Genomic DNA, 12,409 nt, shown 5'->3' with positions numbered 1-12,409 from the left:
GGAATGAATTAGTAGTGAGGCCAGAGATGAAAGGGTGACCTAGAGACACTGTATGTGCAAAGGTATACAGTAAAGTTTTGTACCTTCAGTGCTTTTCTAAAAAATGTCAGAAAATGTTGAGAATTCACAAGAAGATAGAGGGGACACCCCAGGGATCACATATGCAATGTAAAGGTAAAGTCCACTCTGGCAGCAGTTGATTTTTCTCTTCTCTCCTAGAAATGTAATGCGAGTTATTACAGTGTTGGCATGAGGTTAAACCTGGAAAGGGCTATAAAAGGTTATGACAGGGAAAGGAAGTTTTCTCTTTCTTATATGGGTTATTTACAGAATTTCTCTTTTGGAGATAGATTGGAGACATTGCCCAAGCTCCCATGACATTCACCCAGAGAAAGCGAAATCAATAACATGGCCAACAAATCTGTGAGTCAGAGTTGCATTTTCTACTTTTAAGTTACCTACAGACTCCAAAGTGCCACTGATACTAAAATGAGTATGTTACAATCAATAACCCGTACCTTGGTAGGCCGCTTCTTGTGGTGTAGTTGCAATAGTTAAGAGAAAAAATAATGAGAACCTAGACTAATATAATGGCAATGGGGATGAAAAGCTAGGGATCGACTTGAGAAATGTAAATCAAACAAAAATCAGCAGGATATGGAGATTAGTTGGATAACTCCCAAAGTCACTACATCGGTGACTGTGAGGATGATGCAATCATTCACTGAAATAGGAAACACAGGGAAGCAGTTAAGTTGCATGGGATAGGGTAAGGATGAGGTGGTGAGTTCAGTTTGGCTCTGCTGCCTTTGAAATGCCTGTGGTATGTGCAGTTAGAGATGTTGTGTGGATAGTTTGTTATATGCATTACGAAGTCAGGAGAGTTATGAGCTCCAAGTAAAAGTTTTTGTGGGGAGAAGTGTCTTGAGCTTAGAGGTGGTGGTTGGAACCTTGATAGTGGAGAAGACTGTCCAGGGAAAAAGTTATAGCCTTAAGAAAGGAACCCTGGGTTGTGTAATATTTGACAGATAGTTAAAGAAGTGGCAACCCCAAAGAGAATGAGGAGAGAAATCGTAAGTCAAAGAAGTAGAGTGTTTCCAGAAAGGCATGGCCAACAGTCTTCAGTGTTACTAAGGGGTCAAGTAAAAACAGGACTGAGACTTAATGATGGATTTAGCAATCTGGATGTCATTGCTGACCTTGACGTGAGTGGTTTTCTGTGGAGTAGTGAGTAGAGGCCAGAGCAGTAGAGTAGATTAATAAGCAAGTGGGAGGTTGGTAAGGGGTGGAAACAATAAGCATACATGTCTCTTTCCAAGAGTTTGACAGTGGTGGAGGGAGTGGGGGAAAGATATGGTGGTTGGAAGATAACATGAGTGTATATGCATATCCAAACTCACCAAATTGTATGCATTAATTACGTGCCGTAGTGCAGTTTTTCTGTACACTAATTATACATCAATAAAGCTGGATTTGAAAAGAAAAACTATAGGCCATAGGTTTATGAGTTTTAAAAAATAATTATGAGAATCTTTTTTTCTTTTATACTGCAGCAATTTGAATGTGTTTTCAAGTTTGGAGAAGACCTTAGAGAAAAGGAGCATGAAGGAGCAGGAGAGAAAAGGAAAAAGCGATGAGGAGACAGAAGGGGACATATTAAGGACTTAGGGGTATGAGTGTGGGAGAAATGCTTACCTTTAACAGAAGGAGAGACACCTCTGAGCCTGGAGGTGAAGTGGTCAGAGAAGACTCATACATCGATAGGAGGGCAGAGTCAGGGAGTTAAGAGATTTAATTTCTGATGGCCTCCATGTTTTCAAGGAAGTAAGAGCAAAGTTGTTTTCTATAGGCAAGAAACATGACGATATTTAGGAGGCTTGAGGAAAGCAGAAAGTGTTTATTTTAGTGACTGGTGAATGTAAACATTCGAGAAGTCTTGCTGGCCAGTTTCTTTGCAGTCGTACAAGACTTTTTGAGCTTGCCACTCATTTACAACTTAACTGTCCAGCCTTATCTGCTGGATGAAAACTGGAGGAGAAAGTCACTATGGCCATGGAAAAATATTCCCTTGCAGCACTGATTGCTCAGTTGAGGACAAACCCTGATTTATAATGAGGCTAATCATGGTTGTGTGATTTGCCCCCGCTAGCCTCAGAGCTGGGTCTAAAAGAAAAGAAATAGGATTATGGATTATTAGTTCATCCAGGGATATGATTTTGTTGAGTGGATGCAGGAGAAAGAGATAAATGCACAAGGATCAAGAGTTCTGGGGACAAAGTTGTTCCACTGATCCATCATGTATTGGGGGACTGGCTTGGGATGAAAGGAACAGAGGCTTGAAGGAACCTGCTGCACTGGGATTAAAGGGATGCACCCCGTGGCTGAAGACCTGTCTGAGGTCAAAGAGAAGTGACTTCAGTGGGATTGAGTTCAAAGGATAGGGGCACATGATCAGGGGATGTGATCTGAGGTCTGGTGGGGGTAACTTAGCTGGGGTTTCAGCATCTGAGCTTTTGGATAATGCTCCGCATCTGTCTGCTCATTGACATTGGCTGACAGCTTCCTGGAGGCCTGCCTCAGGAAAAGTTGGCAGCAGAGAGTGGATAAGTGAACTTGGAAAATTCCAATTCTTTTTGAGATGGAGAAGGGGTGCTAATACTTTGGACCCAGGAGAACTAAATGGAAATACTATTTTCAAATGGAAAAGGCACCACAAATGACTAATTAGAAAGAAGACTTTTTTGTCTCCTGGACCAACTGAGAAATGCATGTGATTTGCAGCATAGTGACTTTTTCAATTTCTTGGAAATGGCTGTGGCTTTTCCTATGTATAATGGCATTAATTAAGCTAAAATTGTTTCCATTCTCTAAAAATATATGAATACAATAAGAAAAGACATTGGCCAAATTAACAGAAACCTGAGGATTTAGTGGAAATGATTTGTGTTCTTTATGAACTTGGATCAGAGTTGGATTAAACAAGTCAGATGCAAAGTTCTAGGACAGACTGGCTTGATGATGTAACAAGCTGGCTTTGGTCACTGGCTGGCCGACTTCAGCCAAGGAGCCAGCTCTGAGGGCCCTTGGCTTTATATTGGCTGTGAAACCCCACAGCCATGGCACCCGCTGCTTGGTCCTGATGGGACAGACATGATCTGGAGACCAGGCGGAATCTGTCAGCCAGCTGCTCTCCTAGGCTGCTCTGAACAGTCTGAGTATCCCATTCTTTGTGAGCATTTGAACCTGTTCTGACCTTTAGGCTCGTTCCTGTAATAGACAGAAGATCATGAACGCTCTGTTTTCTTTTAGTTATTACTCTCCTTCTATCAAATCTCACAGTGCCTCTCAGATTTTAATCATCATAAGAAACACCTGGGGATCTTATTCAATGCAGATTTTGACTCAGTAGGTCTGGGTTGGGATCTGAGATGTTGCAAAGTATCCTGATGCTGATGATCTGGGGGCTACACTTTGAGAAGCAAGGCTCTCAACCAGGACTTTCCCCAAGAGAGCATTCCCTACTCACCTTGTCAGTGGGCATTTACTGAAAATCTCCCATGCACCAATCACTGTGCAAAGCACTGGGGTCTGGGGTCGGGGGGATAAGAAGAAGATAAAGAGAATACATAAGGAACAAGACACAGTTCCTGCCCAAAACAGAATAGGTGATGATACTGTACTCATGCCTGTAATCCCAGCACTTTGGGAAGCCGAGGCAGGTGGATCACCTGAGGTCAGGAGTTCGAGACCAGCCGGGCCAACATGGTGAAACCTCGTCTCTACTAAAAATACAAAAATTAGCAGGGCATGGTGGTGCATGCCTGTAATTCCAGCTACTCAGGAGGCTGAGGCAGGAAAATAGCTTGAACCCGGGAAGCGGAGGTTGTGGTGAGCTGGTATCACGCCACTGCACTGCAGCCTGGGTGACAGAGTGAGACTCCACCTCAAAAAGAAAAAGAGAAAAAGAAAGATAGACAGGGGATTGGGGGAACACAGAGAAGAAAATAATCTGCTAAGATTTTTCAGAAGAATTCACAGAGGAAGTGACATTGAGATGGGTCTTGAAACCTGAGTTGGAGGGCACCAGGCAAAGAGATGCAGAGACTTTTCCAGCAAAGGGAGAAGCTTGTAGAAAGGCCTAGAAATGTGCAGCATGTTTGAGCAATGGCCATAAGTCCAATGTCACCAGAGTCCCAGGTGACCAGTGGTGAAGAGTGGCAGTAGATGAGGCTCACCAGCTAAGTTTTAAGTGAGAGAAAAGGTCACAAAGGCCTTGGTTACCCTGCTAAGAAGTTGCTCAGCAAACTTATTTGCCTGTTTACACTTATCAGCTAAACAAAAGGTCAGGCAGGTAGACTGGGCAGGCAGATATCTCAGAATAACAGTAACTTCCTGTGGAACATCCACAGATGCTCCTGCCTCCTAGACTGGGCTAGGCCTCCCCTGGGAGGAAAGCGTTGACAGAGCCTGCAAAGGGCCAAAGCCTTTTGATAGCCATCATTGGAACCAAATTAATGTGCTAATTACTAACAGGACGTATTTGTGCATCAGAGTCAGCATCAAGGCTCTAGGCTACTACTTTGTGTCTAATTTGCTGTGAGAATCCATGTGCTTTATGTAATGAAAATAAATTGTCTACTTTTCTTTAAAGACTGTACATAATTGGGCCTTTAACAAATTTATACAGGCTCTGTTTCCCACTGACTGCCATCACAGCACAGCCAAGTTCCATCGGTACAATGAGGGGACTGAAACCTGTTAGGCTTCTCTAGTTTAGCAGGGTAAGGACAGCAAGGGGAAAGATAAAGAGAGAGAGACAGAGACAGATACATAGAGACAGAGATAGGGACACACAGATATAGAGGGAGAAATGGAGGGAAGAAGGAAGGGAAGGAAGAAGAAAGGAAATAAAAAGAAAAATGACATTTAAAAATTAAATTTAGAAAAAGACGGGACATGGATGAAACTGGAAACCATCATTCTCAGTAAACTATCGCAAGAACAAAAAACCAAACACCGCATATTCTCACTCATAGGTGGGAATTGAACAATGAGATCACATGGACACAGGAAGGGGAACATCACACTCTGGGGACTGTGGTGGGGAGGGGGGAGGGGGGAGGGATAGCATTGGGAGATATACCTAATGCTAGATGATGAGTTAGTGGGTGCAGCGCACCAGCATGGCACATGTGTACATATGTAACTAACCTGCACAGTGTGCACATGTACCCTAAAACTTAAAGTATAATAAAAAATTAAAAAAAAAAAAAGAAAAAGAAAAAGACATTTAAAAGACAAAGCACATAGGTAGCTATCACCATGGGCAAAACCAGAACTGTGTTGAACATTACTACGCTCAATTTATGGTTTATACAATAGCAAAACCATTAATTTTAATTGCATATGAGAGAGTGGCATAACCTTTTCTAGTTTAGGCCCTTTTAAGCTTATAATCAGACCCTGTTCTGGGGAATTTAACCATCTGGAGCATGAGTATATGAGGTATGGGTGTGAGGCTGAGCTGGCCTGAATGGTCCAGCCATCAGCACTGAATATTTGGTCACTCCCATTCAGTTTCACCCCAACAATAAAATTACCCACCAGGATGAAAGTTTCCATCCTTACTTACAAACTAACTTTATTGGATTTAGTTGCGTTTGGTCAAATACCCTTTTTTCCACTAGCTGCATGAGGCTAAATAACTTACTTGATTAAGTTCTCCATGATTATCCAATTTCTCTGGGCATAATGCAGCCATCTTACACGACCAGAAGTGAGCAGGCAAGTGATGAGCTGCTTATTCTAACTTCTCATTCTAAATGACTGTGAGGATGCTGGCTAACACCCTCTGGATTCATTACTGGGTCTGGGTAATTTGTCCATAGTGTCCTGTGGAATTTGGCTACTAACCTCTGTGCCTCATGAGGAATGGCAGAGCTGGCCGGAGAAAGGGAAAAGAAGGGAGCTTGGTGGAGCCTGACTGAAAACCTTTCTGTCAGACATGAAGGACTGGGGAAGCAGACCTTCTGCCTGCCATTAGCTTTACACCTAGGTTCCAATTATGGGCAAGTTGTTTCACTTCTTTAGGCTTTACATCAGTGAAGTGGAGGTGTAGTACTAACAACTACCTCTTAGATGGAACTATGAATGGGTGGGGATGGGGGGCATCCATTCATTCACGTCTTCATTCATTTAACAAATATGTATTGAGTACCTACTCTGGGTCAGGTCCTGTGGAGGAATGTGGACTACAGTAGTGAAAAGAATAGATATCATGCTGGACTTTCTGTTAGAGGAGACAATGAACAAATATATAATGTCATCACAGAAGGTCTCCCTAGGGAGGTGGCATCTGAATTGAAACCTAAGTGATGAGAAAGAGCCAGGCCTGCAAAAATCAGGAGGAACAGATTTGAAGCAGAAAAAAAAAACCAGCATGATCAATCACTAGGGAAAATCTTGGCTTCTTAGAGCAGAAAAAAGGCCTGAAGCCTTCAGCAGAGTGACCTAGGAGAATTTTGGTGATAGGAGAAACCATAGAGGTAATAAGGGCCTGGCAAGACCATGAAAAGGTATGTGGATTTTATTTGTGGTGTGATGGGAAATCACTGGAAGCTTTTAAGCATGAGAGAAAGATAAGTGGGTTTAGCTATTTAAAAGATCCCTCTGGCTGCTGTGGCGATAGTGGATTGGAAGGGCTGAGAGTACACTTGGGGTGGCTGTCACGATGGTCTAAACACAAGATGTTATTAGTTCACTGGAGTTGAATGAACCCCTTAGGTTATGGCTTTTTACTAAGCAATTAATTTTGTTTTGATAATCTTCCATTCTCCTGCCTCATTCTCCAATTTTCCCTCACCGCATTCATTAACCACTTCTGCCTGTGAGCCACAGCTTCTCTGCCTTGGTGGGTCTGGGCAATAAAACATGATAGAATGGAGGAGTAAGAGTGACTGAAGGAAGAAATGGATGGACTGATGGATAGCTAGATGGATGGTTATGATGGCCCATATCATCTTTATATATCCCTAATGCCCAGGAGATATCCTGACACAAAGCAGGTTTTCAAACATTGACTGAATGGATGAAGGATTGTGCTGAGAAGTCAAAGTCAGTTTATCTCCAGAATGAGAAATATTGGGTCCTGTTGTTTTAGTGGTGAAAGAGTTATAAACTTTAGGTTAGAGAAAATTGCAGAACAAGGACTTGGGAAGAATATGTAGGCAAGGTGGGCCTCATTTGAAGAAAATAGGTTTGCTTTTTTTTTTTTTTTTAATGGAGTCTTGCTCTGTCGCCCAGGCTGGAGTGCAGTGGTGCCATCTCTGTTCACTGCAAGCTCCGCCTCCTGGATTCACACCATTCTCCTGCCTCAGCCTCCCAAGTAGCTGGGACTACAGGCGCCTGCCACCACGCCTGGCTAATTTTTTGTATTTTTTAGTAGAGACAGGGTTTCACCGTGTTTGCCAGGATGGTCTCGATCTCCTGACCTCATGATCCACCCGCCTCGGCCTCCCAAAGTGCTGGGATCACAGGTGTGAGCCACCATGCCTGGCTGGTTTGCTGTTTTTAGTAATAATTGACTCAGAAGAAATGTTTCAAAGTGATTTTAGAAAGTCATTTTGCATGGACATTGACCACATGTTTCTTGTTGATGATAATACAAACATGAAAGACTTGGGTTAGTTGTAAGTTCATTCCCGATATAACAAACAACCCAGCAAACCCCTTACCAAGTTTTGGCCATCTCAGTAAGCTGCATTACCTTCCACCCAGTTCCTTAGGCCAGAAAGATAGCAGTTATTCTAGACTTTCCACCCTCTTTTGCTTACTACGTCTAATATATCACCAAGTCTTATCAATTGTACCCCTTAAACATCTCTCTGATCCACCCACTTCTTACCATGCCAACTGACACCATCCCTTTCCAGGCCACTGTTAATTGCTGCCTAGACTTCTGCAAATGACTTCTAATTGGTCTCCCAGCTTCCACTCTTCTACCTAATGCAATCCATTCTCCATCTAGCAAAGACATCTTTTTAAAGAACAAATTAGATCATTTCCTTCCCATACATAAAGCCCTCCAATGGCTAGCTCCAATGCCTACCTTTCCAGCTTCATTTCACACCTGTCTCTTTGCTTCTACTGTATTCTCCTGCCACACTATTATTTTAGAATATTTTTCTGAAATCTGTGTCTTCACATACTTGGTTCACTCTGTCTAATGTCCTGCTGTGTCTCCCTACTTCCTCTACTGCTCAGGAAGGGACACTAGTTTTGGAAGAGACAGGTCCAAAGCATGAGATAGGCAGAATTTCTCAATCTCTACCCCCACTGCAGTCAGCCAAGCATCCAACAGCAGAAATTCTTGACCTGAAGTTGGGTGAGGAGAGAAGGGGAAGAAAAAGATGGTCTGACAATGAATGATGACGTCCTGGTCCATCTGGGAGCATCTGATCTCTTCTCATCTAGTCTTACATTTTTTTATCCAGTGTCAGTGCTGGAGATTAGCCTGAGCCAAAATAGTAACTTCTTGTGCCAATGCAAGTTGTAGCTCTAAGTAAGGGGACAACATTATCCAGGCTGATTTATTTCTGACCAACCATTTGAGTCAGAGCACTGGAGAATATAGACCTTGGTTGAAGGCCTTCAGGAAAATACAAACCTATTCCATATTCTTTATGGTTTCAAAGTCCATGCAAGGGCCGGAGCCACTCCTGATAACACAGTTTCTGAGCAATACACACTCCCCAGGTCTCCCTGGTAATCCAGTTGCCTTGGAAACACAATGATGCGAAGAATGATACTTACAGTGAATGGTTGCTGCTTATCTCTATTAAATGAAAATCTTCACTCATCAGAGTTTTGAAAATTCAGTCAGGTTCCTTTTTATCTTGATCCCACTGCCTGGCACATTCTATTTTATGCCAAAAGCCAGCAGCAGCCCTTCACTTCTCCCTAACTGATGTAGACACTTTTTCTGGTTTTGGATTTTGCTACTGTCGAATTAGCTATTACCCTTTGACCCCAGGACAAAAAAATTACAGGTAGAGAGTGCATGAACTTTTCCTTGTTGATCCCATCTGAAAGTAGACTGAGTTGAGAGTCTGAGGTATCTTCAGAAATCTCTGCCCATCTCACAAATCTTGCTCACAGATTATATTAGCCTGTTCTCATGCTGCTAATAAAGACAAACTGAAGACTGGGTAATTTATAAAGGAAATAGGTTTAATGGACTCACAGTTCCATGTGGCTGGGGAGGCCTCACAATCATGGTGAAAGGCAAATGAGGAACAAAGTCACATCTTAAATGGTGGTAGGTAAGAGAGAGCTTGTTTAGAGGAACTCCTGTTTATAAAACCATCAGATTTCATGGGACTTACTTATTCACTATCACGAGAAAAGCATGGGAAGGACCAATCCCTCATTATTCAATTACTTCCCACCAGGTCCCTCCCATGACACATGGTAATTATGGGAGCTACAATTCAAGATGAGATTTCAGTGGGGACACAGCCAAACCATATCATTCCACTCACAGCCCCTCCCAAATCTCATATTCTTACATTTCAAAATCAATTATGCCTTTGCAACAGTCCTCCAAAGTCTTAACTCATTTCAGCATTAACTCAAAAGTCCACAGTCCGAAGTCTCATCTGAGATAAGGCAAGTCCCTTCCACCTATAAGCCTATAAAATCAAAAGCAACTTAGTTACTTCCTAAGTACAATGGAGGTACAGTCATTGGGTAAATATACCTGTTCCAAATGGGAGAAATTGGTGAAAACAATGGGGCTACAGGACCCACACAAGTCCAAAATCCAATGGGGCAGTCAAATCTTAAAGCTCCAAAATGATCTTTGACTCCATGTCTCACATCTAGGTCATGCTGATGCAAAAGGTGGGCTCCCATGGAATCCAGCAGTTCTGTCCCTGTGGCTTTGCAAGGTGCAGCCTCCCTCCTGGCTGCTTTCATGGGCTGGTGTTGAGTGGCTGCAGCTTTTCCAGGTACACAGTGCAAGCTGTCTGTGGATCTACCATTCTAGGGTCTGGAGGATGGTGGCTCTCTTCTCACAGCTCCACTAGGCAGTGCTCCAGTGGGGACTCTTTTTGGGGGATCCAACCCCACATTTTCCTTCTGCAGTGCCCTAGCAGAGGTTCTCCATGTGGGCTCCATTCCTGTAGGAAACTTCTGCCTGGACACCCAGGTGTTTCCATACATCCTCTGAAATCTAGGCAGAGGTTCCCAAACCTCAATTCTTGACTTCTGTGCACCCACAGGCTCAACACCGCATGGAAGCTGCCAAGGCTTGGAGCTTGTACCCTCCAAAGCCACAGCCCAAGCTGTACCTTGGCCTCTTTTAGCTACAGCTGGAGTGGCTGGGATGCAGAGCACCAGGTCCCTAGGCCACATACAGGAGGGGGCTCCCAGGCCTGGCCCAGGAAACCATTATTTCCTCCTAGGCCTATAGTCCTCTGATGAGAGCAGCTGCAGGAAAGGTCTCTGACATGCCCTGGAGACGTTTTCTTTATTGTCTTGGCAATTAACATTTGGCTTCTTGTTATTTATGGAAATTTCTGCAAAAAGTTTTGTATTTCTCCCCAGAAAATGGATTTTTCTTTTCTATTGATTGCCAGGTTGTGAATTTTCCAAAGTTCTATGCTCTGCTTCCTCTTGAATGCTTTACTGCTTAGAAATTTATTTTACCAGATACCCTAAATCATCTCTCTCAAGTTCAAAGTTCCACAAATCTCTAGGGCAGGGGCAAAATGTCACCAGTTTCTTTGCTAAAACATAGCAAGAGTCACATTTGCTCCAGTTCCCAACAAGTACCTCATCTCCATGTGAGACCACCTCAACTGAGACTTTATTGTCCATATCACTATCAGCATTTTGGTCAAAGCCACTCAACAAATCTCTAGGAAGTTCCAAACTTCTCCACATCTTCCTGTTATTGATTGGTGGGATTGTAAGCAAATTAAAAAGTTCCACTTTTTGGTCACCTGATATACCTATTCTGCACTTGGCTTGCACATTCATGCTGTTTATTCTAACAATTTTTCATCATAGTCCTAACCTCAAGTGTCTGGTTAAGATGAATGTTTTCTGGAGCTAGATCTCCAGGAGTCCTTACTGTCTCTTAGTAGGGTGACTTGAACTAACCTTTCTGAGCCTCAGTTTTTTTTCATCTCTAAAATGGGAATCATAGTAGCACCCTTCCTCATGGGTTTGTAAGGATCAAATCAGATAATATCCGTAAAGAACTTAGAATACAGCCTGACTCTTAATGTACAATAAATGTCACCTACTGCTGTTGTTTTCATTATTAAAACAGATGTTGAAAAGGAAACTAACCTGATCTGCAGCTACACCTGCCCTAGCATGTTTGAGTATTATGCCTCTGAGCTCTCTGTTTCTCTTCTTGGCTGTCTGTTCTTTGCTTGCCTTGAACCTTGCCAGATGTTACTGCTTTGACTTGGGCAAGAATTCTTAAACCACGGATGGTAAAAGCTGAGGGGGCTTCTCAGTGCATAACAGGGAAAGGGTTGGCCTGAGCTCAATCACACAGCAAGTTGGTGGCAGAACAGGGCCTAGACTAATGCTTTTTGGGCCAAATTGCAGTAATTTCTTCACTCTATAAACTTCTTCTCTGTACCCTACCTCCTGCAGGTACCCTTCCACCCTTCCCCTTGGGTCTCCTCTCCAGCCAAAACAGGTAGGTCCTGAGTTATTAGTAACACTCATTTTTAGAAGGTTGTGAAGTCTCATGTCCTATGAAGAGAAAATAGGGGGAAGAAGTGAGAAAAACAACAGCAAAAAAAGAACAATCCTGGAAAATCAATATAGGCCACATTCTTCTGAGGTCCATACATCAGTAGGCCAGTATGAAAGTGGCTTGTCTATGTAAATGGCTGTTATTTTCTACTAAAGTTTAAGTTGTCTGGCTTCAGTTCACAGGGCTTTAAGAATGCCCAGCTTAGTTTCCAGTTACTCCAAATTAGGAAAAATGGGGAAAAAAGAAAGAAAAAATTGAAAACATTATTTTGAAGACTCATAGCCAAGAAAAATTAGAGTTTGGTCCAAACTGTAGGAAATAATAAAAATCAAAAAACATCAGACCAGACTAGAATCTAACAACAGGTGTACTATAGTTTTTGAAACATAATTTTTCTTTCTCCAGTTTCCCGTTTTTACTAAAGACAAATCATGGTAGGACTGGTTTGCTTTATTATACTTGGCCTAATTATTTGTACACAGTGCAGCAGGAATAGTTATTTTTTACATAGGCTTTTAAATTGGCTTTGATTGAACTTTGTTCCACAGAAGGAATCTCAGATAAGACCTTTTTAAATCCATACCCAGCCATGAATTTATACCATGAAATACCCATGAGTTTAATGAATTCCTC

Source organism: Pan troglodytes, chromosome X (genome assembly GCF_028858775.2).
Source record: "Pan troglodytes isolate AG18354 chromosome X, NHGRI_mPanTro3-v2.0_pri, whole genome shotgun sequence".
Classification (NCBI taxonomy): Eukaryota; Metazoa; Chordata; class Mammalia; order Primates; family Hominidae; genus Pan; species Pan troglodytes.
This window is presented reverse-complemented; position numbering follows the sequence as displayed.